This window comes from Euphorbia lathyris, chromosome 2 (assembly GCF_963576675.1).
Source record: "Euphorbia lathyris chromosome 2, ddEupLath1.1, whole genome shotgun sequence".
Lineage (NCBI taxonomy): Eukaryota > Viridiplantae > Streptophyta > Magnoliopsida > Malpighiales > Euphorbiaceae > Euphorbia > Euphorbia lathyris.
The window spans coordinates 121,134,537-121,158,254 of NC_088911.1; the positions used below are offsets into that span (position 1 = coordinate 121,134,537).

Genomic DNA, 23,718 nt, shown 5'->3' on the forward strand with positions numbered 1-23,718 from the left:
TTTGCGGGAAGCTGGGGCCTTAGTCCTTCGCCCTTTCTTTGGCTCAGCAGTTCCCTCAGCTTGTCCAGCAGCAGCAGCAGCAGCAGCTTTACCTTTCTTCAAGGGCTGTCCAAATTTTAGTGCTCTCAGCGAGGCCGCTGTGATCTTAGATCCTCGAGTCTTGTCCTCACCTTCGAGATCAACTTTATGGTCGATGAGGATTCTTGTAATGATTGATCCTAGCCTCAGCGTACCAGTGCTGCGTAGGAAGCCAGCGACAAGAAAGACTGGCATATTGATTGGAGTGTACGTCAGCATATGCCATATAAAGCATTGCTCGAAGTTTGTTGCTGATGTAGTGCAGTTGATCTTCGGGTAGATAAAGTAGGTCAGCAAGTAATGAGCCATCTTCTGGTGCTGACCTATGGATGAAGCTGAGACTTCTCTTGAGTGGCCCTCAGGTTTACAGAAGTTGTGTGCATACCCAGTGCCACCCTGATCTCCAGATCTTCTCAGCTTTGCTCCCTCAGTTTTCAACTTGAGCAGATTTCCTAAGTAGAGAGGGTTGATGAAGATGGTTTTCTTTTTCACCACTGTGCACGGGTAGTCAGTGTTGTCATTTGCAACTCGGAGGTTGTGGTAAAATTCCCTTACCATGTCAGGGTAGGTGTCATCCCTAACCGAAAACAGCTCCGTCCAGCCATTTTGTGAAATCCACTCGCAGAAGGGTTGTTCGTTTTGGATGAAGTTTTCTGATACCCATCTTGAGGGCTCAACTTTCCATTCGTAAATGTTCTCAAAGACCTTGGAGTAGGTCCTGACCTTTACAGGCTTTCCCTGACCAGAGGTTTGGCCAGCTTGTCCTTTGCTCGGCGAGGTTACTTTGGTAGGTTCCGGCATAGAGGTTTGCCTGGAAGTGTCATCGGAGCTGGGCTTAGAGTGGCTAGCACCGGAGATGTTGTAGGAAACCTTAGTCATTGTTGAGGATGGGAAAGCTTAGAGGGATTTTTAGAGAGAAGGAATTTCTTTGCCTTAGAGTGCGATAAGCGTAAAGAATAAAAAATGGGGAATTACCCATTATTTATAGAGGTGAGAAATGGATCTTATCGAATCCATGTGTCAGTTTTGCCTCGGGATTTTGAACCGACAAAGATCCTGGCATTTATGACACATACGGCGTATACGTCATCCTAGGGCTATACGCGTGCTATTGCATTTATTCTAACGGATATAACACTCAGCGTTTAGAATACTAATCGTTTGATATTCTGAGTGGTCAGTATTGCATAATGGGATGATTTCTAAGTTTAAGTTTAAACTAACTTACTCAGTGTGCAAGTTTACTCAGTATTTGCTGTTTAAATGAGTACACAGCAAAAACAATCATTCAGCATAGTAATTCACTCAGCATGCATATTCATTTAGTTCAGGAATTTACTGAAGAGCATTAAACATACCAATAGCTTCTCTCAGTATGCTGAACTGCTCACGGGCCAGTGGCTTCGTGAAGATATCCGCAAGCTGTTCGTCCGTTGGGACAAAGGTCAGCTTGATCTCACCTTTGAGTACATGGTCTCTAATGAAGTGATGTCTGATGCTGACATGCTTCATTCTGCTGTGTTGAATTGGGTTCTTTGAAAGATCAATTGCACTTTTGTTGTCACATTTGACTTCAATTGTCTTCGTTTGAACACCATAGTCTTCAAGCTGTTGCTTAATCCATAGGACTTGAGCAACACAATGACCAGCAGCAATGTACTCAGCTTCAGTGGTAGACAAGGCTACTGATGCCTGCTTTTTGCTGAACCAGGATACCAGACAGCTTCCTAAGAAGTGACATCCTCCAGAGGTGCTTTTACGTTCCAGCTTATCCCATCGATAGTCAGCGTCAGTGTATCCAATAAGTGTGAAATCGTGAGTATTGGGATACCATAAACCTGCGTTCACTGAGCTTTGCAAATATCTAAGGATTCTTTTTACAGCAATGTAATGAGATTCCTTAGGGTTAGATTGATATCTAGCACAGTAGCATACTTAAAACTGAATGTCCGGTCTACTGGCTGTTAAGTAAAGTAGAGAGCCTATCATACCTCGATATAATTTGCTGTCTACTAACTTACCATTCTCGTCAGCGCAGAGGACAGTGTCAGTGCCCATAGGAGTGGATATTGGCTTGCAATTTTCCAAGTCATATTTCTTTAATATCTCCTTGGCATATTTGGCTTGACTGATGAAGATGCCATTCTTTCCTTGTTTAATTTGAAGACCGAGGAAGAAGTTGAGTTCTCCCATCATGGACATTTCAAACTCAGTCTGCATTTGTTTGCTAAACTCCTTGCACATTGATTCGTTAGTTGCACCAAATATTATATCATCAACATAAATTTGGGCCAGCAGGGTATCTTTACCCTTTCTCTTAATGAATAAGGTTGTATCAGCTTTACCCCTGACGTAATTTCTAGTCAACAGGAAACTGGTCAGCCTCTCATACCAAGCACGTGGTGCTTGCTTGAGGCCGTACAGAGCCTTTTTGAGTTTATAAACGTGGTTAGGGAATTTATGATCCTCAAAACCTGGAGGTTGATTAACATAAACCTCCTCGTTTATAACTCCATTAAGAAATGCACTTTTGACATCCATTTGGAATAATTTAAAGTTCATGTAAGATGCATATGCACATAGAATTCTAATTGCCTCTAGCCTTGCCACTGGGGCAAAGGTCTCACCGTAGTCAATACCTTCTTGCTGACTGTAGCCCTGAGCTACAAGCCTTGCTTTGTTCCTGACTACATTTCCTTGTTCATCCATCTTGTTCCTGAAGACCCATCTTGTTCCCATGGTCTTTTAACTCTTTGGATGAGGCACTAGCTCCCATACATCGTTTCTTCTGAATTGATCGAGCTCCTCTTGCATTGCGTTCATCCAGAATTCATCGTACTCAGCTTCAGCGAAATTCTTCGGTTCTTGAACTGAGACGAAAGCAACATTGCTGAGGTACTTCCTGAGTTGATTCCTCGTCATCAGGGTATTCCCAGCAGAATTAAGGATTGCACTCTTTGAGTGCCCTCTTGGGATCCTTATCTCTTTAGGTAGATTCATGTCTTGTGCTGTCTGTGTTTCAACAATCTCTGCAGAAGTAGATGGGTCAGTAAAAGTAATCTTAGGTTCACTCTTACTCTTGGTCAGCCTTTTCGTGAATGACTCAGTAGCTGGTTCTTGGTCAGCGGTGGTTACTGAGTGTGGATCATCTTCGGTCAGCGGCTGGTATCTACCTGCAGGGTTAGTTTCATCGAACTCTGCATGTACTGACTCTTCTAAAACTTGATTTCGCTTATTAAAAACTCTGTATGCTTTGCTGTTTGTTGAGTAGCCCAAAAAGATAGCCTCATCAGCTTTTGAATCAAACTTTGCTAAGCTATCTTTGGTATTTAAAATAAAACATCTACAGCCAAAGGCATGAAAGTATCCAATATTGGGCTTTCGTCCTTTCCAAAGTTCATAGGGGGTTTTCTTGAGTATAGGTCTAACTAGAGCCCTATTAAGAATATAGCACGCTGTGTTAACAGCCTCTCCCCAAAGATACTTTGGAAGCCTATGCTCATCCAGCATTGTCCTGGCTATTTCAACCAGAGTTCTGTTCTTCCTTTCTACAACCCCATTTTGTTGAGGTGTTCTAGGTGCAGAAAAATTATGGTCAATGTCGCTGGCTTCACAGAATTCAACAAACTTTTGGTTTTTGAATTCTCCACCATTATCGCTACGGATGTGAGCTAATTTTAGGTCTTTTTCATTTTCAATTTTTCTAACCAAATTTGAAAATGTCTCAAACGTTTCATCCTTGCTGGTCAGCAAGATGACCCACGTATACCGAGAGAAGTCATCTACAATGACCAAGGAAAATCTTCTTCCACCCAGACTCAGCGGCTGGACTGGACCAAAGAGATCCAAGTGTAGTAACTCTAACGGACGCTTAGTTGAGACAATATTTTTGCTATGAAAAGATTGTTTGGTTTGTTTTCCAGCTTGGCAAGCGTGGCATAATTGATCTTTTTCAAATTTAAGTTCAGGCAGTCCCTCAACCAATTGCTTTCTTGCTAGTTTGGCCAGGAGGTCCATGCTTACATGACCAAGTCTCTTGTGCCATAGCCAGGAATTCTCTTCCTTTGATACTAAGTACACAGTTTTTGAAAACTTTTTCTCTAAGTCTAGCATAAAGACATTATCTATTCGAGGGGCAGTTAATATTAACTCATTTGTTTTACCCTCGTATATTTTACATCCAGTAGCATCAAATATAACTTTTCTCCCATTGTCACATAGCTGAGCTACGCTGAGTAAGTTATATTTGAGTCTGCTGACTAGGGAGATAGATTCAATAGTAGGATTACCTCCGATGGTTCATGACCCTACTATCTTACCCTTCTTGTTGTCTCCAAAACTTACGCTCCCTCCTCGTTTACGCTCAAACGTGATGAACTGAGTTTCATCACCCGTCATATGCCTTGAGCATGCGTTGTCAATATACCACATCTTTGACTTCTCGGCACATCTCAGGCTTACCTGCATTGTAACTAGTTACTTTTAGGTACCCAATTCTTTTTGGGTCCTTGCTTGTTAGGTGCAATAGGTAAAGCATCATATTTCATTTTATGGCGGCATACATGGACAGTATGGCCATTCTTTCCACAGAAGTCACAGCTGACCTTCTGTTTAGGATGTTTCACTGACTTTTCAGCACCCCAGTGCTGAGTGTGCCAGCACACCTTAGTGGTGTGTCCTAACTTCCCACAAAAGTCAAACTGGACTTTTCGTTGGGGATTCCATCTCTGCTGAGTACCTTGGTACTGAGTTCTCAGAGGACTGTTTCTTTTATTTGGAACCTTTAGTTGGTTCTGGATAGTTGTGACGTCCTTTCTCAGTTTCTTTGAAACTGACTGGACTTCAGAGACAGATGTTAAGCCCAAAATATACCTAAAATATCATTAATATTTACATCATTTTTATTACGAATTTGTGTTATTTATATCTGTTTAGATTACTTTTACTCTCCAATATCTTTCTTTCTTGCAAGGTACCTAAATATTTGGTAAAATCCAAATAGGAACGAAAAAGGATCAAAAACAGAAGAAAAACCCTACAAAAGGAGTCAAAGACGTCGTAAATCGAAAGCACCAAGTCGAGGACACGAACGAAAGCAAAGAAACAGAAAACACAGCATGCCGCGACCGCAAATCCACCACCCGCGACCGCGACACGCGTGGTATAACCATTTCTCCCCTTCGTCCGTCGTTCAACTTAATGCTACGTCATTCACGGCCGAGGATTCCTATCCTCGGTAAGTGCAGAAAATTTACCAAATGCATTTAACACATGCTGAAATCCAAGAAACGCGTTCATTCAAGTGGATAAAGACGTCCTTTCACAAACGGACATGACTCTTCACAAAGGACACATCACTTCAGTCACAACCCTTCAACATCTATAAATAAAGAGTTGATAAGGAGAGAAATGAGTTGTTATGTTGTGATGATGAAATGTTATGTTATGTAACATGTTATGTTATGTAATGTAATGTAATATTGATAGAGAGATTAGTGCAGAGTTTATGTAGAAACTCTGACTCAAAAAAGAGTCAGAGTTTAGATTTTATTTCTGTTCAAAGCAATATGCTGTACACACATTGTTTACTCAATAATAGCAAGTTTAGTAGCGTTTAGACATTGTTCCAGTTTAGTTTTGCATTTTGGTAGTGTCCGACCGAATCCCTATTCCGAAGTTACAGCGAGAAGAATTAGTAAAAGGATCCGCCCCTGAGCTTGACAACCTCTAAGGAAACCCAAGGAAGGGACTGATCAATCCGTTCACTTGCACGCCCTCGAAGGGTCCATGCGATTTCACTCTGTAAACTTGTATCAATTTATATTTCATCTAATAAAGTCCGTTCTATTCGACAAATCGTTATGCAGCACTTATGGTAACCAATCCAATATAAGTGAGGCTGGTGTTTTCATTAATACGCAGTTGAATTCAAAATCATTACAAGGAAACTTTGTTGAACACTTAGGCAAATTATCATCTCGAAAGAGTTTTAATTTGAGTAAGGGCAACTATCCCGAAAGGGTTTTGTCGCGTTCAAAGCCAATTAATTAGAGATTCCGTCATTTATTTCATCATTATAATTAATACAAAGTTTAAAGTTGTTTTCTTTGCTTAATGCAAACGAATACATTTATTTGTTTTTCTAAAAGTTCTAAACGTTCCTGTCTTGCAAATTAACTTTTAAATCATAAATAATTTCTAACATCTAAAATACTCTAATCTAATTCTATTTCTAGCAATTTCTAAACCAAATCCAATTTCAAATAACGTTTATCTATTTAATAAACCTTAAGTCGTATTTAAACTAAATTAATATAAGTTTTCGTTAAAAAGCGTTCTCTGTGGGATCGATATTTTTATTACTACAAGCGAAACCGTGCACTTGCGGAAATCGCTCAACAAGTTTTTGGCGCCGTTGCCGGGGAACGCCAAATTTTTAACAAAAATGTATGTTCGTGTTTTATTTCGAACTTTGGTTTATATATCTATTTATTTATTTTTATAGTTTTTATTTAGTTTTTGAGGATGGTCACTAGGACTAAATCCTCGTTGTTATTTAACGTTTGCAATTAGATGTTTGCAGATATAAAAATTCAAGTTTTTTTTTCAACAATAGATGGGAGATTTGATTATCAATATAAATACACAGAAGGAGTCTACAGAAAAGAAATTCAGCATGCAAATACATTAGAAGGAGAAGAAGAATTTTTGAAACAGGATGTCAGACGTGACATATGACTTTTCCAGAAAATTTACCTTTTCCCAAACACATTTATCTCTTTTCCATAAACTTAACCTTTCACCAAAATATCATATCTCTTTGTTAAGAAATTTATTCAATTCCTACACATAACCCAAATAATTTCCTTTTTATCACTTCCTTCAACACCTACATTTATCTCTCTAAGAAACAGCCGATCAACTCTTCTCAGACAGATATATCAGAAGTAGGAAGAAATTACCTTATCCTACAGGAAGGAATTGTATAGTTTTAATATAGTTTTGAAAGTTTCGGTTCATGTGCGTAGTTTTTGTTCATGCGCGGAACCAAAAGTTTGGGCATTCAACCGAAATCATTAGATCCTTAATTTGAGAAAACGCTAAAAAAAAGGGCCTAAAAAAAAGAAAATACCAAAAAAATAAAAAACCCAAAAAAAACAAAAATATAAAAATAATTTCAAAGTTTGGGATGCAGTTCTACTTTTTGATTCCAAATTGAAATTATTTCCAGGTAAGTTTTCAAACCTGTTGTTGTTTATTTTTAGTCTTATTTGTTGTTTTATTTTCATCTTTACTTATTTTAAATTTAATTTACATTTGTTTATGATTTTTTAATTTTTAGTATGTCGAGTTTTAAATCAATAAAAATTTATTTAAGACATGTTCTAAGTTTGTCCAAGCAAAAGGAAGAAAAAAATAAATTTCTGAACTTACTGAGAATGTAAATTCTCAGTTGAGAATTTTACTTTCTTTGCCTTATAAATTTCTGAACTTACAGAGAATCTGAATTCTCAGTTGAGAATTCAGAATTTCAAAATTTCAAGGGAAATGAAGAGAAAATAAAAATTTCTGAACTTACCGAGGATTGAAATCCTCGGTCGCGAATCAGAATTCTCTGTAACTTCAGCGGAAATTTTTTTATTAAAATTAGCGTGCCGCGACCGCGGCTCAGTATCTTCGGTCGCGACACGGTGAATTCCTGCAGAATCAGACCTGTATTCTTCTTTTCCTGCAGACACAACTTTTCAGAAACGAAAAATTGAGTTTCTTCATCTTTAGGAGGTTTGATTAACACCTTTTCGCATCAAAACAACACCTCCTTTCATCCTATGATTTTATAAATAAGTTAGTGAGGATCAAAGTTCTGTTACATTCTTTTCATCTCTAACAGAATAAATTTCTGATATTCTTATATCTTAATTAACCAGAAACTAAGTTCAGAGAACTTTGCTTCCTTACCTATTTCCAAACACCATGACTTCTGCTTCAGACAATAAACGTCCTGACTTATCAGCACGTTATGGTTGTTTCTTTCCGGTGTATAATCATGATGAGGGACGCCGTTATTATCAATTTCGATATACAATGCCCGTCGGGATGTTATATATGGACGAGTTCTTAAATGATGAACTCGGAATAAGCAACGATATGAATCGCTATTTGGAGAAATTGGGGTGGACTAAGTTTGCTCATATGAAATTTCCAATAATTAGAGATTGGATTCTGGAATTTCTCTGTTCTGTACGTTTTGTTAACAAACGTCGGATGCGTCTTAGTTTTCGCCACGACGGCAAAACTTACACATTTGGCTACCCAGAGTTACATGCCTGGTTTGGTTTTCCCCTACGGAATACATCCACACATCGTCCTGGCAGAAATATGACGTCTAGAGACATCTGGCGAATGCTAACTGGTTTTTGGCGTTTCAATCCCAGCCTCGCCTACAATAAGAGTATCAAATCCAATTCTATGGTTTATTTACATAAATTCTTGTGTCACAGTTTGTTTGGACGCACTTCTAGTAGTATGGTCCAAGACACAGACCTGTATGTCTTAGGCAACATCTTCCGAGGCAATACCGTGAATTCATCGAAGATTTTGATGGACGGTCTGGTTGCCACTTCTAGGTTGATAGGGAGAAAGTCAACGGGATATGGGAATATAATCTGTGGCATTATACTCGGAGCGAAAGGATTAGTCGATGTTCCGTGGACCGATCCAGAACCCTTTCCATTTATGGATTATGAATACATGGAAAATGAGGGCCTGGTTAAAAATGTTTTTAGGATTGGCCCACAATTTCTTTCTGCAGAAGAAAGACAGATCTTCGTGCAAGCGGAGATTGATCGTTATCGGGCTATGCGGTTCCCAATTCAACGGGATGACGCTTTAATTTGCCTTTGTGATGTTTAGCATTTTTGTTTTCACATAGTATGTCAATAGGTTTGTTTGTTTATAATTAAATTCATATTTATTTCATGCAATTATAATAAATCCATTCTTTTTTATTATTTCGTCTGAGTACTAGTTTTATGTCTGTTTAAATTTTCTCAGACATAATTAATCGATGACAATAATTCTCAGTTTATATTTAACATCTTATGAATCTCTTAAATAAGACATTAATAAGTACATGACTAGATTAAATGTAAATGACTAAATATAGATTCATTTAACTTCTTAATGTTTTTTTCATAACCTTTGCTATTCTTATCTTCATTGAATTAATTATATCATTTGTTTTTTCCATTAATAAGGGCAAACCTTTGGTTTTCCTTATCATTTAATGTTTTACATTTATGTTTTTAAGTACAGATTACATTTTCAAGGAGTTCAGGATATAATTTCTCAAGAAATCACACAAAACAGAGTTAAAATGCAAAATATGGATGATCAGGGGCTGATCCGCGGCCGAGAATGTCAGATTCTCGGTAACTTCAGCAAGCATCGCAAGAAAATTCAGAGAAAAATTCTCTGAATACCGCGTGCCGCGGCCGCGGGTGGTTATCCTCGGTTGCGACCCACGGCCTGTAGAGCCACCAGTTCTGGATTTTTGACTTCAATTGAGCCAATTCCTATTCCTCCCATAACTCCTAAACACCTATATTTTACCCCTATATGTACCTATCCCTTACACAAACCTAACATCACTTTCCATTTTACCCAACTTACACAATCCAAACTCTTCCCCGTACAATTAATTCCACACCATATCACCTTTACTTTTACCAAATTTTTACCTACCCAATATACTTCTTTCCCACCCATACCTTTAAAAGTTTTCCACACCATGCCTAAACATAAGACGGTTACTCATTAGGATTCCTTTACCTCTAATAATTTGTTTGCATGTTGAATATGGATCCATTCAGCATCATTTCAGATTCGGAAGGGCAACGGTTCCAATTTATGCAGTTGGGGATAAAGAGATTCGTATTAAAGAGGATGAGCATGCAAAGCACAAGGGCATGTTGTTTCCTACACACAAGCACCAAAGTTTGGTTAGATGATATTTGTTACAAGCATTCCAAAGATGATCCGTGGTGGGCACCAATATCATACTTTAAGGAAAGAACACACGTCAACCCGACGCCGGTTATTATCATTTTTCCGTCGTCAAGGCGTAGTGACCACACCGTCTCCACCGAATTCACGATCACGTAATCAGGTTATATCTAATCTTTTCTTTACTCATTTATTTTGATTTGTTACCATACACCTATTTTATATTATGTTTGGTATACCTTTAATATCTTAATTTGGCTACTTTAATTTCATACTTTTTCTTTCTTCATTCGTATGATTTATTTTCGTACCATTTTTCGTGTTTTATCAATTTTGCACCAATGAGGACATGGTCCAATTTAAGTGTGGGAGGAGATATTGCATATATCATTTTTAGTACAAATAAATGTAACGAATAAGAATAATTTTTAAAGCAACATTTATAAATGCAACACTTGTTTTATGCAAATGCAACATATATTGCAAAACAATTTATTTAACATTATTTTAAAATATATTTAACTTATGATTATTTTTAGGTTATCATTATCGATAGAAATAATATTTCTATGCGGGTAATATTTTTCAAACTTTTCACAAATCTTCGACACGATTTTAAGTAAAAATTGTCTCGAGCGAATGTATTTAAGTAAAAATTCTTTATTTTTAATCTCTATTTCATATCATGAATTTCATGATACAATAAATCTTATTTTTAATTTTCAATTAGGTTTATAGGCATTAAATTGAACTAACAATTTTTAGCTCGGTTTTGATTTTATCTTACATTAACACCAATTGAAGTTTTTAAGGAAACTTTAGCCATAATACATGTTGAATTTTAAGTCAATATAGGATGAATGTGCTAATTTTCTTTTTCCCAAGTTACAATTTAATCAATAAATCGTATTCTGAACTTTTCGCCACGATTGAGACCAACCTTATCACAGTCGAGGTATGAAAGGGAAGAAATTAATAAGTAAGCGTACTTTTGGCCACGGTTGCGACCACCCTTATCACAATCGAGGTATGAAAGGAACGTTTAAATTAGAAAAATTAAGCGTGTTTAAAGTTTAAAGTAACGATTGCGTCCACCCATGGCATGGTCGATACCTCTTAAGCGAACACAAATAGAATGCATATAAAGTTACGACCGAGACCACCCTTATCACGGGCGTAACTAAGCAAATAAATTAAACTTAATACTCATATATCATAATTCAAGTTTGGGAAAGGAAATTTGGTGCTTTGAAATGCCTTGAGATGAAAGACTCAATAACATGCGTGCTTACATCGTCCCGAATACTTCAAATTTAAACATTGAAATACAAGACGAATGATATATCGTATTTATACTAAGTTAGTTTGATATTTTTGCGTATAAATTTGCCATGCGAAGTTAGTCTTTTCGGCTTAACTAATTTAAAAGATAAACACAAAGATATATGCTTTATTTTCATAAAGAGATTAGTTAAGGAATAAATTCAGTGAAATTTTGCTCGGGACTAGCAAAAGATTAAGTGTGGAGATTTGTTAAGCCCAAAATATACCTAAAATATCATTAATATTTACATCATTTTTATTACGAATTTGTGTTATTTATATCTGTTTAGATTACTTTTACTCTCCAATATCTTTCTTTCTTGCAAGGTACCTAAATATTTGGTAAAATCCAAATAGGAACAAAAAAGGATCAAAAACAGAAGAAAAACCCTACAAAAGGAGTCAAAGACGACGTAAATCGAAAGCACCAAGTCGAGGACACGAACGAAAGCAAAGAAACAGAAAACACAGCATGCCGCGACTGCGAATCCACCACCCGCGACCGCGACACGCGTGGTATAGCCATTTCTCCCCTTCGTCCGTCGTTCAACTTAATGCTACGTCATTCACGGCCGAGGATTCCTATCCTCGGTAAGTGTAGAAAATTTACCAAATGCATTTAACACATGCTGAAATCCAAGAAACGCGTTCGTTCAAGTGGATAAAGACGTCCTTTCACAAACGGACACGACTCTTCACAAAGGACACATCACTTCAGTCACAACCCTTCAACATCTATAAATAAAGAGTTGATAAGGAGAGAAATGAGTTGTTATGTTGTGATGATGAAATGTTATGTTATGTAACATGTTATGTTATGTAATGTAATGTAATATTGATAGAGAGATTAGTGCAGAGTTTATGTAGAAACTCTGACTCAAAAAAGAGTCAGAGTTTAGATTTTATTTCTGTTCAAAGCAATATGCTGTACACACATTGTTTACTCAATAATAGCAAGTTTAGTAGCGTTTAGACATTGTTCCAGTTTAGTTTTGCATTTTGGTAGTGGCCGACCGAATCCCTATTCCGAAGTTACAGCAAGAAGAATTAGTAAAAGGATCCGCCCCTGAGCCTGACAACCTCTAAGGAAACCCAAGGAAGGGACTGATCAATCCGTTCACTTGCACGCCCTCGAAGGGTCCATGCGATTTCACTCTGTAAACTTGTATCAATTTATATTTCATCTAATAAAGTCCGTTCTATTTGACAAATCGTTATGCAGCACTTATGGTAACCAATCCAATATAAGTGAGGCTGGTGTTTTCATTAATACGCAGTTGAATTCAAAATCATTACAAGGAAACTTTGTTGAACACTTAGGCAAATTATCATCTCGAAAGAGTTTTAATTTGAGTAAGGGCAACTATCCCGAAAGGGTTTTGTCGCGTTCAAAGCCAATTAATTAGAGGTTCCGTCATTTATTTCATCATTATAATTAATACAAAGTTTAAAGTTGTTTTCTTTGCTTAATGCAAACGAATACATTTATTTGTTTTTCTAAAAGTTCTAAACGTTCCTGTCTTGCAAATTAACTTTTAAATCATAAATAATTTCTAACATCTAAAATACTCTAATCTAATTCTATTTCTAGCAATTTCTAAACCAAATCCAATTTCAAATAACGTTTATCTATTTAATAAACCTTAAGTCGTATTTAAACTAAATTAATATAAGTTTTCGTTAAAAAGCGTTCTCTGTGGGATCGATATTTTTATTACTACAAGCGAAACCGTGCACTTGCGGAAATCGCTCAACAACAGACTCATGTATGATCTTCATGTTATCATGCAGAGTTGTATTGTCCTGAAGAAGGAATCTGAGGTCACTCAGTTTGACCTCTTCCACTTCATCACAGCGCCTGCTGAGTGCTCTAACTTTCTTATTACACTTCTTGACAAGTGTGTAGAGATCACTCAGAGCATTAACCATATCGTTTCTGAGCTAGGGAAGAGAAATTACCTCATTTGATTGCTCCTCGTCATGTGATGCGACGGATAGGTCAGCATGCTCAGAGACGCATGGCTCAGCAAGTTCGTCAGCCATGAAGCATATCTTCGCTGACTCGGTGGCCTCAGTTTCTGTAGATGAAGACTCATCACTGTCGCTCCATGTAGCCACCATTGCCTTTTTGCCACTCTTCTTGTCTTTCCTCAGTGTGGGGCAGCTTGACTTAATATGGCCAGTTTGATGGCACTCAAAGCATGTAATGGGCTTTGAGCTGTCCTTTTTGTATTTGTTGCCGCTTGAGTCAGCTTTATACTTATCAAACTTTCTGTAAGGCTTCTTAGAGTATTTGTCATTTTTCCTGAATAGCCTTTTCATCTTGCTTGTGAACATAGCCATCTCCTCATCATCAGTTGAGCTCCCGTCAGTAGAGTCAGCTTTCATGACAAGGGATTTCTGCTTCTTGTCTTCAGATTTTTCCTTCACCTCAAAGTTTTTCATGGATATCTCATGGGTCAGCAACGAGCCGACGAGTTCGTCATATTTGTAGGTGGTTAAATCCTGAGCTTCCTCAACCGCTGTCTTCTTTGCTTGCCAGTCTTTAGGAAGACTCCTGAGTATCTTTTTGACTTGTTCTTCCTCGGTGAAGATTTTCCCAAGTCTCTTGAGCTCATTAATGATGTTGGTGAACTTTGCATTCATATCTGAAATGCCCTCATCATTTTTCATCTCGAACAGCTCATACAGTCTCATCTGCTGATTCACCTTGGACTCCTTTACTTTATTTGTTCCCTCGTAGGTGACTTCCAGCTTTTTCCAGATCTCTTGTGCCGACTCACAACCTGAGATTTTATTATATTCTGCAGCATCGAGCGCACAGTGAAGCATATTGATAGCCGAAGTATGGTTTTGGAGCTTCTTAAGATCACCCTCTGTCCATTTGGCCTCAGCTTTTACAACTGTTTGGCCAGCCACAACTTCGACAGGTACAAATGGCCCTTGGACTATAGATAGCCAGGCACTCATGTTTGTAGCCTGAATGAAATTTTTCATCCTATTCTTCCAGAAGGTATAGTTTGACCCAAAGAATAGGGGAGGCCTAGTAATGGGCAGCCCCTCAGGCAATATCTGAGTTGTTTGGTTTCTAGGGAGAAACCGAGTGCTGTTTTCGCCCATGGTAGGGATCAGCTCAAGGTTGTTAGACCTTTTACAGTGAGCTTTTAAGCTCTGATACCACTTGTTGGTCCCTTGTAAGGTTGCAAGTATAGTTCCAAGGGGGGGGGGGTTAGGAACTATTTAAACTTTTTCGCAATTAGGGCAGACTTCTTTTTCTAAGGAAAAAGGTTTTAACAGCGGCGCTGAGTAAACAGCAAGATACCGGCTTAGTCAACTGGTGACTAGGTCAGTTTCTTAGCTTGAGTCAGGAGATAGCACTTAGAGTCTATTCCTGAGCTCAGACGTTTAACGCGCACAACTCAACTTGACCTCTTTACTTGGTCAGTTTTTGGTTATTTTAAGCAAGCAATATAGATAAGGAGTTAAAGGTAAGAAATACTTTACTCAGCAGATTTATCCAGGTTCGGCTTCTTCTAAGCCTACGTCCTGTCCCCGGAACACGTTCCGAGATTTCGAATCCTCTACTGAGCTCTTTAAAGGTAGAGCCTCAAACCTTTTATAATCTTAGCAACTGAGTATAACAAGAGTACCTTCCTCTATACCTCTACTCAATCCTAATCTCTCGCTGAGTACTATAACCGAGTACTCAGCCTCTCCTTTCTATCTTCTAGAAATGATAAGTTTTTTGTCCTATACAAAGATTTGCTAAGACACTTTAGACGATTGAAATAATCACTCTAGACTTTTACACAGATATAAGAGTTGTAGTGTAAGATTTGCTTTGCTTCTTTGCTTGCAGAACTTGTGTAGAAATTTGGTCAGCGTAATGGCTTCATCAAGTTCTATGTTGAATGAAGCTTCTGATGGCTCTATTGGGCATCGGTCATTTCGAATTTCGAAATAACTGTTGGAGGGAAACGGCTACCTATCGTTGTCATCCTGACTTGCTCAGAGCTTTCGGCCAATCAGAATTGTGTATCTTCAGTCCTCGGTCAGCTTAGCAGACTGTCTCTCCTTTTATGGTAAAGTCAACTGGACAGCATACTGTGTCGTCTGAACTTTACCCAAAGTAGAAATACTTTATCTGGAAGTTTTCATTAGCCAGCTGCTGTCTAGTACGCTTTGTCGAGACTACTCAGCAGCTTCATCTTGAAGTTGTTCCCAAAGGTCTTCTAGATCCTTCTCTTGCTGAGTTGCGTTTTGTCCAAAGCGACAACGTTTTAACAAACGCGGGCCGAGTTGTACTGAGTTGTTTGACTTGGGCCTTGACTTTCGTATTGGGCTTGGGCCTTTTAATTCTTGTGTCTTATAAATAATTTAACTCAACATTGAACAAACACATTAGTATAATAAATCAAAGCATTTAAACTTAGTGTGTTTAGAATATGTATTTCAATTATACTTAAACAATTTTGTCAAATCAAAATTATATGGAAAGGTGTTTCAACATTTTCCTTCACCTCGAAGTTTTTCATTGATATCTCATGGGTCAGCAACGAGCCGATGAGTTCGTCATATTTGTAGGTGGTTAAGTCATGAGCTTCCTCAACAGCGGTCTTCTTTGCTTGCTAGTCTTTAGGAAGACTCCTGAGTATCTTTTTGACTTGTTCTTCCTCAGTGAAGATCTTCCCAAGTCTCTTGAGCTCATTGATGATGTTGGTAAACCTTGCATTCATGTCAGATATGCCCTCATCATTGTTCATTTCGAACAGCTCGTACAGTCTCATCTGCTGGTTCACCTTGGACTCCTTTACTTTATTGGTTCCTTCGTAGGTGACCTCCAGCTTCTTCCAGATCTCTTGCGCCAACTCACAACCTGAGATTTTATTATATTCTGCAGCATCGAGCGCACAGTGAAGCATATTTATAGCCGAAGCATGATTTTGTAGCTTCTTGAGATCATCCTCTGTCCATTTGGCCTCAGCTTTAACAACTGTTTGGCCAGCCACAACTTCGACAGGTACAAATGGACCTTAGACTATGGATAGCCAGGCACTCATATTTGTAGCCTGAATGAAATTTTTCATCCTATTCTTCCAGAAGGTGTAGTTAGACCTGAAGAATAGGGGAGGCCGAGTAATGGACAGCCCCTCAGGTAAGATTTGAGTTGTTTGGTTTCCTGGGAGAAACCGAGTGCTGTTTTCGCCCATAGTGGGGATCAGCTCAAGGTGGTTAAACCTTTTACAGTGAGCTTTTAAGCTCTGATACCACTTGTTGGTCCCTTATAACGTTACAAGTATAGTTCCAAGGGGGGGGGGGGTTAGGAACTATTTAAAAATTTTAAGTTAGGGCAGACTTCTTTTTCGTGAGAAAAAGGTTTGGACAGCGGCGCTGAGTGAATAGTAAGATACTGGCTTAGTCAACTAGTGACTAGGTCAGTTTTCTTTACTTGAGTCAGGAGATAGCACTTAGAGTCTATTCCTGAGCTCAGATATTCAATGCGCACAACTCAGCTTGACCTCTTTAATTGGTCAGTTTTTTGTTTAAGCAAGCAATAAATATATGAAGGAGTTAAAGGTTAGAAATATGTTACTCAGCAGATTTATCCAGGTTCGGCCTCCAAGCCTACGTCCTGTCCCCGGAACACGTTCCGAGATTTCAAATTCTCTACTGAGCTCATTAACGGTAGGGCATCAAACCTTTTACAATCTTAGCAACTGAGTATAATAAGAGTACCTTCCTCTATACCTCTACTCAATCCTAATCTCTCGCTGAGTACTATAACCGAGTACTCAGCCTCTCCTTTCTAATCTCTAGAAATGATAAGTGTTTGTCCTAAACAATGATTGCTAAGACACCTTAGATGATTGAATAATCACTCTAGACTTTTACACAAAAGATATGAAATTTAGTGTAAGATTGCTTTGCTTTTGCTTGGAGAACTTTGCGTAGAAATTTGGTCAGCGTAATGGCTTGATCAAGTTCTCTGTTCAATGAAGCAACTGAAGGGCTCTATTTATAGAGACGTCTGAGGTGTCGGTCATTTCGAATTTCAAAATAACCGTTGGAGGGAAACGGCTTCCTGTCGTTGTCATCCTGACTTGCTCAGAGCTCTCGGCCAATCAGATTTGAGTATCTTCTGTCCTCGGTCAGCTTTTGGTCAGCTCGGCAGATTGTCTCTCCATTTATGGTAATGTCAACTAGACAGCATACTGTGTCTTCTGAACTTTACCCAAAGTGGAAACACTTTGTCTAGAAGTTGTTCTTAGCCAGCTGCTGTCTTGTACTGTTTGTCGAATCAACTCAGCAGCTTCGTCCCGAAGTTGTTCCACAAAGGTCTTCTAGATCCTTCTCTTGCTGAGCTGCGTTTTGTACATAACGACAGCGTTTTGACATACACGGGCCGAGTTGCTTTAAACTGTTTGACTTGGGCTTTGACTTCCGTATTAGGCTTTGGGCCTTTTAATCTTGTGTCTTATAAACAATTTAACTCAACATTGAACAAACACATTAGTAGAATAAATCAAAGAGTTTAAACTTAGTGTGTTTAGAATATGTTTTTAATTATACTTAAACAATTTTGTCAAATCAAAATTATGTGGAAAGGTGTTTCAACAGAACCAACACATGAGTCTGTACGAGTTGTTCGAGATGAATGATGGTGAAGGAATTTCTGACATGAACTCAAGGTTCACCAACATTATTAACGAACTCAAGAGGCTCGGCAAGATCTTCACTGAGGAAGAGCAAGTGAAGAAAATACTGAGGAGTCTTCCCCAAAGCTGGCAGGCGAAGAAGACAGCCGTTGAGGAAGCCCAAGACCTAACCACCTACAAGTATGATGAGCTTATTGGATCTCTGCTGACCCATGAGATATCGATGAATAACTTTGAGGTGAAAGAAAAAGCTGAGGACAAGAAGCAAAAGTCTCTTGTCATGAAAGCTGACTCCACTAATGATGACTCATCTGATGATAAAGAAATGGCCATGTTCACAAGAAAGATAAAGAAGCTGTTCCGCAAGAATGACAAGTACAGCAGAAAGCCATTCAAGAAATATAACAAATACAAAGCTGAGTCAAGCGACAGCAAGTACAAGAAGGAAAGCTCAAAGCCAATCACATTCTTTGAATGTCATCAAACTGGCCATATCAAGTTAAGCTGTCCTACCCTGAAGAAGGACAAGAAAAGTGGAAGAAAAGCAATGGTGGCCATATGGAGCGATAGCGATGAATCATCCTCATCAGGAGCTGAAGCCACTAAGTCAGCAAACATCTGCTTTATGGCAGATGAGTCTGCTGACCCCTATCTTTCTGAGCAAGCTGATTCATCATGTGCATCTGACAATGAGGAACAACCAACTGAGGTAACAACTCTACCTTTGCTCAGAAATTAAATGATAAACGCCCTGAGTGATCTTTACACACTTGTCAAAAAGTGTAACAAGAAAGTTCGAACACTCAGCAGGCGATGTGATGAGATTGAGGAGGTCAAACTCAATGACCTTCGTCATCTTCTCCAAGACAATACTACGCAAGATGAAAATCATGCATAGTTATGTCACTGAGGTCAAATCAGACTCTAAGAAGCTGAGAAAAGATATCACATCTATTTAGAACCAGCTAAAGGTTCCGAATAAGAAAAGTGTCCATCATTACACTGAGTACTAAGGTACTAGTCAGCGGAAATGGACTTCCCAACGAAATGTCCAATGCGACTTCTGTGGGAAGAAAGACCACACAACCAAGGTGTGTTGGCATGCTCAACACAATGGTGCTGACCCGCCAATAAGGCGTCCCCAAAGGAAGGTCTATTGTGACTTCTGTGGGAAGACTGGCCACACCACCAACGTGTGCCGTCATAAAATGAAATATGATGTATCACCTGCTGTGCCTAACCAACGAGGACCCAAAAAGACTTGGGTACCTAAAGATAACTAGTTATATTGCAGGTCGGCCTGAGATGTGCGGAGAAGTCAAAGTTGTGGTACATTGAAAGCGCATGCTCGAGGTATATGACGGGTGATGAAACTCAGTTCATCACACTTGAGCTTAAACGAGGAGGAACTGTAAGTTTTGGAGACAACAAAAAGGGTAAGATAGTAGGGTTAGGAACCATCGGCGGTAATCCTACTATTGAGTCAGTCTCCCTAGTCAGAGGACTCGAATATAATCTACTGATCGTAGCTCAGCTGTGCGACAGCGGTAGAAAGGTTATATTCAATGCCATTGGATGTAAAATACTCGAGGGGAAAACAAATGAATTGATTTTAACCGCCCCTCGTGTTGACAATGTCTTTATGTTGAGTTTAGAAAAGAAATTTTCAAAAAGCATATGCTTAGTGTCAAAGGAAGAAAATTCCTGGCTATGGCACAGGAGACTTGGTCATGTGAGCATGGACCTCCTGGAAAAATTAGCAAGAAAGCAATTAGTTGAGGGACTGCCCGAACTTAAGTTCGAAAAGGATCAATTATGTAATGCTTGTCAGCAAGGAAAACAAACCAAAAAATCTTTTCACAGTAAAAACATCGTCTCAACTAAGCGTCCACTTGAGTTGCTACACTTGGATCTCTTCGGACCAGTCCAGCCGCTGAGCTTGGGTGGTAGGAGATTTTCCTTAGTCATTGTAGATGACTTCTCGTGGTACACTTGGATCATCTTGCTGAGTAGCAAGGATGAAACCTTTGAGACATTTTCAACATTAGTTAGAAAACTTGAAAATGATAAAGACCTAAAACTAGCTCACATCAGAAGTGATAATGGTGGAGAATTCAAAAACCAACAGTTTGTTGAGTTCTGTGAAGCCAGCGGCATTGACCACAACTTTTCTGCTCCTAGAACTCCTCAATAGAATGGGGTAGTCGAAAGGAAGAACAGAACCTTGGTTGAAATAGCCAGGACAATGCTGAGTGAGAATAGGCTTCCAAAGTACTTTTTGGGGTGAAGCTGTTAACACAGCCTATTATATACTTAATAGGGCTCTGGTCAGACCCATATTGAAGAAAACTCCCTATGAACTTTGGAAAGGATGAAAACCCAACATTGGATACTTTCGTGCTTTTGGTTGTAAATGTTTTATTTTAAATACTAAAGACAACCTTGCTAAGTTTGATTCAAAAGCTGATGAAGCTATCTTTTTAGGCTACTCAACGAACAGCAAAGCATATAGAGTTTTCAATAAACGAACTCAGGTCTTAGAAGAGTCAGTACACATTGAGTTCGATGAAACTAACCCTGCAGGGAAAGTAAGTCAACCAACTGAGGATGAACCATACTCAGCAGATGCTGAGCAAAGTGGAGCCGCTGAGTTACCACTTCAAGGGCTGACCAAAGGTAAAAATGATACTCAAATTATTTTCACTGATCAATATATACCTGCAGAGATTGTTGAAACACAACCAGCCCAAGACATTACACTCCCAAAAGAAATCAGAATCCCAAGAGGACACTCTGAAAGCATCATTCTCGATGCTGCTGAGAACACCCTGATGACAAGAAATCAACTCAGGAGATACCTCAGCAATGTAGCATTCGTCTGAGTTCAGGAACCAAAGAATTTCTCAAAAGCTGAGAACGACGAGTACTGGATGGGTGCAATGCAAGAAGAGCTTGATCAGTTCAAAAGAAATGAAGTTTGGGACTTAGTGCCAAATCCAAGAAGCCAGAAGACCATAGGAACAAGATGGGTCTTCCGCAATAAGCTAGATGAACAGGGGAATGTAGTCAGAAACAAAGCAAGACTTGTAGCTCAAGGCTACAGTCAGTAGGAAGGTATTAACTATGATGAGATCTTCGCCCCAGTGGCAAGACTTAAAGCAATTAGAATATTGTGCGCATATGCCAGTTTCATGAATTTTAAATTGTTTCAAATGGATGTCAAGAGTGCATTTCTTAATGGAGTTATAAACGAGGAAGTCTATGTTAATCAGCCTCAAGGGTTTGAGGATCCTAAATTCCCAAACCATGTTTATAAACTCAAAAAGGCTCTATACGGTCTCAAGCAAGCACCACGTGCTTGGTATGAGAGGCTGACCAGTTTCCTGCTGACTAGAAATTATGTCAGAGGCAAAGCTGATACAACCTTATTCATTAAGAGAAAGGGTAAAGACACCCTGCTGGCTCAAATATATATTGATGGCATCATTTTTGGTGCTACTAATGAGTCTATGTGCAAGGAGTTTAGTAAGCAGATGCAGACTGAGTTTGAAATGTCAATGATGGGAGAAATCAACTTCTTCCTTGGACTTCAAATCAAACAAGGAAAGAATGGCATCTTCATCAGTAAAACGAAGTATGCTAAGGAGATATTGAAGAAATATGAACTCGAAAATTGTAAACCAATATCTACCCCAATGGGCACTGACACTGTCCTCTGTGCTGATGAAAGTGGTAAGTCAGTAGATAGCAAATTATATCGAGGTATGATTGGCTATTTACTTTACTTAATAGCTAGTAGACCGGACATTCAGTTCTTAGTATGTTATTGCGCTAGATATCAATCTAACCCTAAGGAATCTCACTACATAGCTGTAAAAAGAATCCTTAGATATTTGCAAGGCTCAGTGAATGCAAGTTTATGGTATCCCAACACTCATGACTTTACACTTCTCGGATACACTGATGCTGAATATGGACGAGATAAGCTGGAGCGAAAAAGCACTTTAGGAGGATGTCATTTCCTTGGAAGCTGTCTTGTGTCTTGGTTCAGTAAGAAGCAGTCGTCAGTAGCCATGTCAACCACTGAAGCTGAGTACATTGCTGCTAGAAGCTGTGTTGCTCAAGTCCTTTGGATCAAGCAACAGCTAGAAGATTATGGTGTTCAGACCAAAGTGATTGAAGTCAAATGTGACAACAAAAGTGCCATTGACCTATCAAAGAACCCAATCCAGCACAGCAGGATGAAGCATGTCAGCATAAGGCATCACTTCATCAGAGACCATGTACTCAAAGGTGAGATCAAGCTGACCTATGTCCCAACGGATGAGCAGCTTGTCGATATCTTCACCAAGCCGCTGGCTCGTGAGCAATTCAACATACTTAGAGAAGCTATCGGTATGTTTAATCCTCTTCAATAAATTCTAAGTACAATTCATGCTGAGTGATTTGTTATATACTGAGTTGATATGCATGCTGAGTGCCTTTACCATACAAAGTTATAAAACTGACTTATACACTCAGCACTTGAACTACTGAGTAACTACGTTGCTGAGTAAAGCAACTTGCAAAACTAGGGGTTGCACGCGTATTTAAGTAGCCTCTAGGATGACGTAAGCATCATCATTAGTAAAAACATGCGTCATTTCTCGCAATTAATGTCAGTAATAACTGACTATCGATGGTTCAAATTCCCACCGTTCTCCCCGAACTATCAAATCAACGCTTACCGGCTATAAATAGTGAAAGATTTCTCACTATTTACTTTCTACGCTTGATTTTCGCACTCGAACTCTCTCTCTCTCAAATCCCAAATCTCTAAGCATTTCCAAAGAAGTCTTCAAGAACACCATGTTCGATTCCTAGAATCTCTCTGATGATCAGTACGAAGACAATCTATCAGATATCAATCCCGACTCTCCAACTGAGCAGGAGTATGAAGAAACTTCTGATGAAGAAAATCAAACGGGTCATGGTCAGCACGACAAACCCATGGATGAAGTCAACATCCTCGGGATTGACCCCAACACGGAACACTCAACTCATTCTAAGAAGAAGAAGAAGGACAAGGGAAAGAAGCCTCAGGAGAGAACCTTTCTATCCGTGTTCTCTGATGTTGAGAACCTCGATGTCATCCTTTCACGATGGTTCTCCAAGAGCTTCGTCGAAGCTGAGAAACCCTACAGCGACTGGATATCCAAGAACGGATGGACCAAACTCTTTTCTCTCAACGGCCTGACCTACCCAAGGCTAGTGACTGAGTTCTACTCAAATTTACTGGTTGCAAAAGACGATGTTGATTTCATGGTAACATACATAGATAACAAACAAATCATCATCAACCCCATCTACCTGGCCACACTCTTAGAATTAAAGGAGGAAGGGGCTCAGCTAAGGAAAACCAATGACTATAAACGAGTCAAGTATAAAGCTGAGTTCTATAAGCCAGAAGGACACGTAGGTGAAGTCTCTTGCACCTCACTTAGTCAGCATCAACGACACGCCCACTATCTCCTGACCAACTACTTGTTCCCAAAGGTCAACGCCACATCCTCTGCATCCAACTTTGAACAGTGCTTCCTCTGGCACATGCTGAATTACAAACCTCTGAATATGCCTATGTTCTTAATTGGAGCATTTCAAATAACCAATGGAGTTC

At 39.0% G+C, this 23,718-nt stretch overlaps 1 pseudogene; it reads left to right on the plus strand.

Annotated features, from left to right (window-relative positions):
* Nucleotides 1-23,718, plus strand: part of LOC136217413 (amine oxidase [copper-containing] alpha 2, peroxisomal-like) — a 77,381-nt pseudogene that overhangs the window by 48,130 nt on the left and 5,533 nt on the right.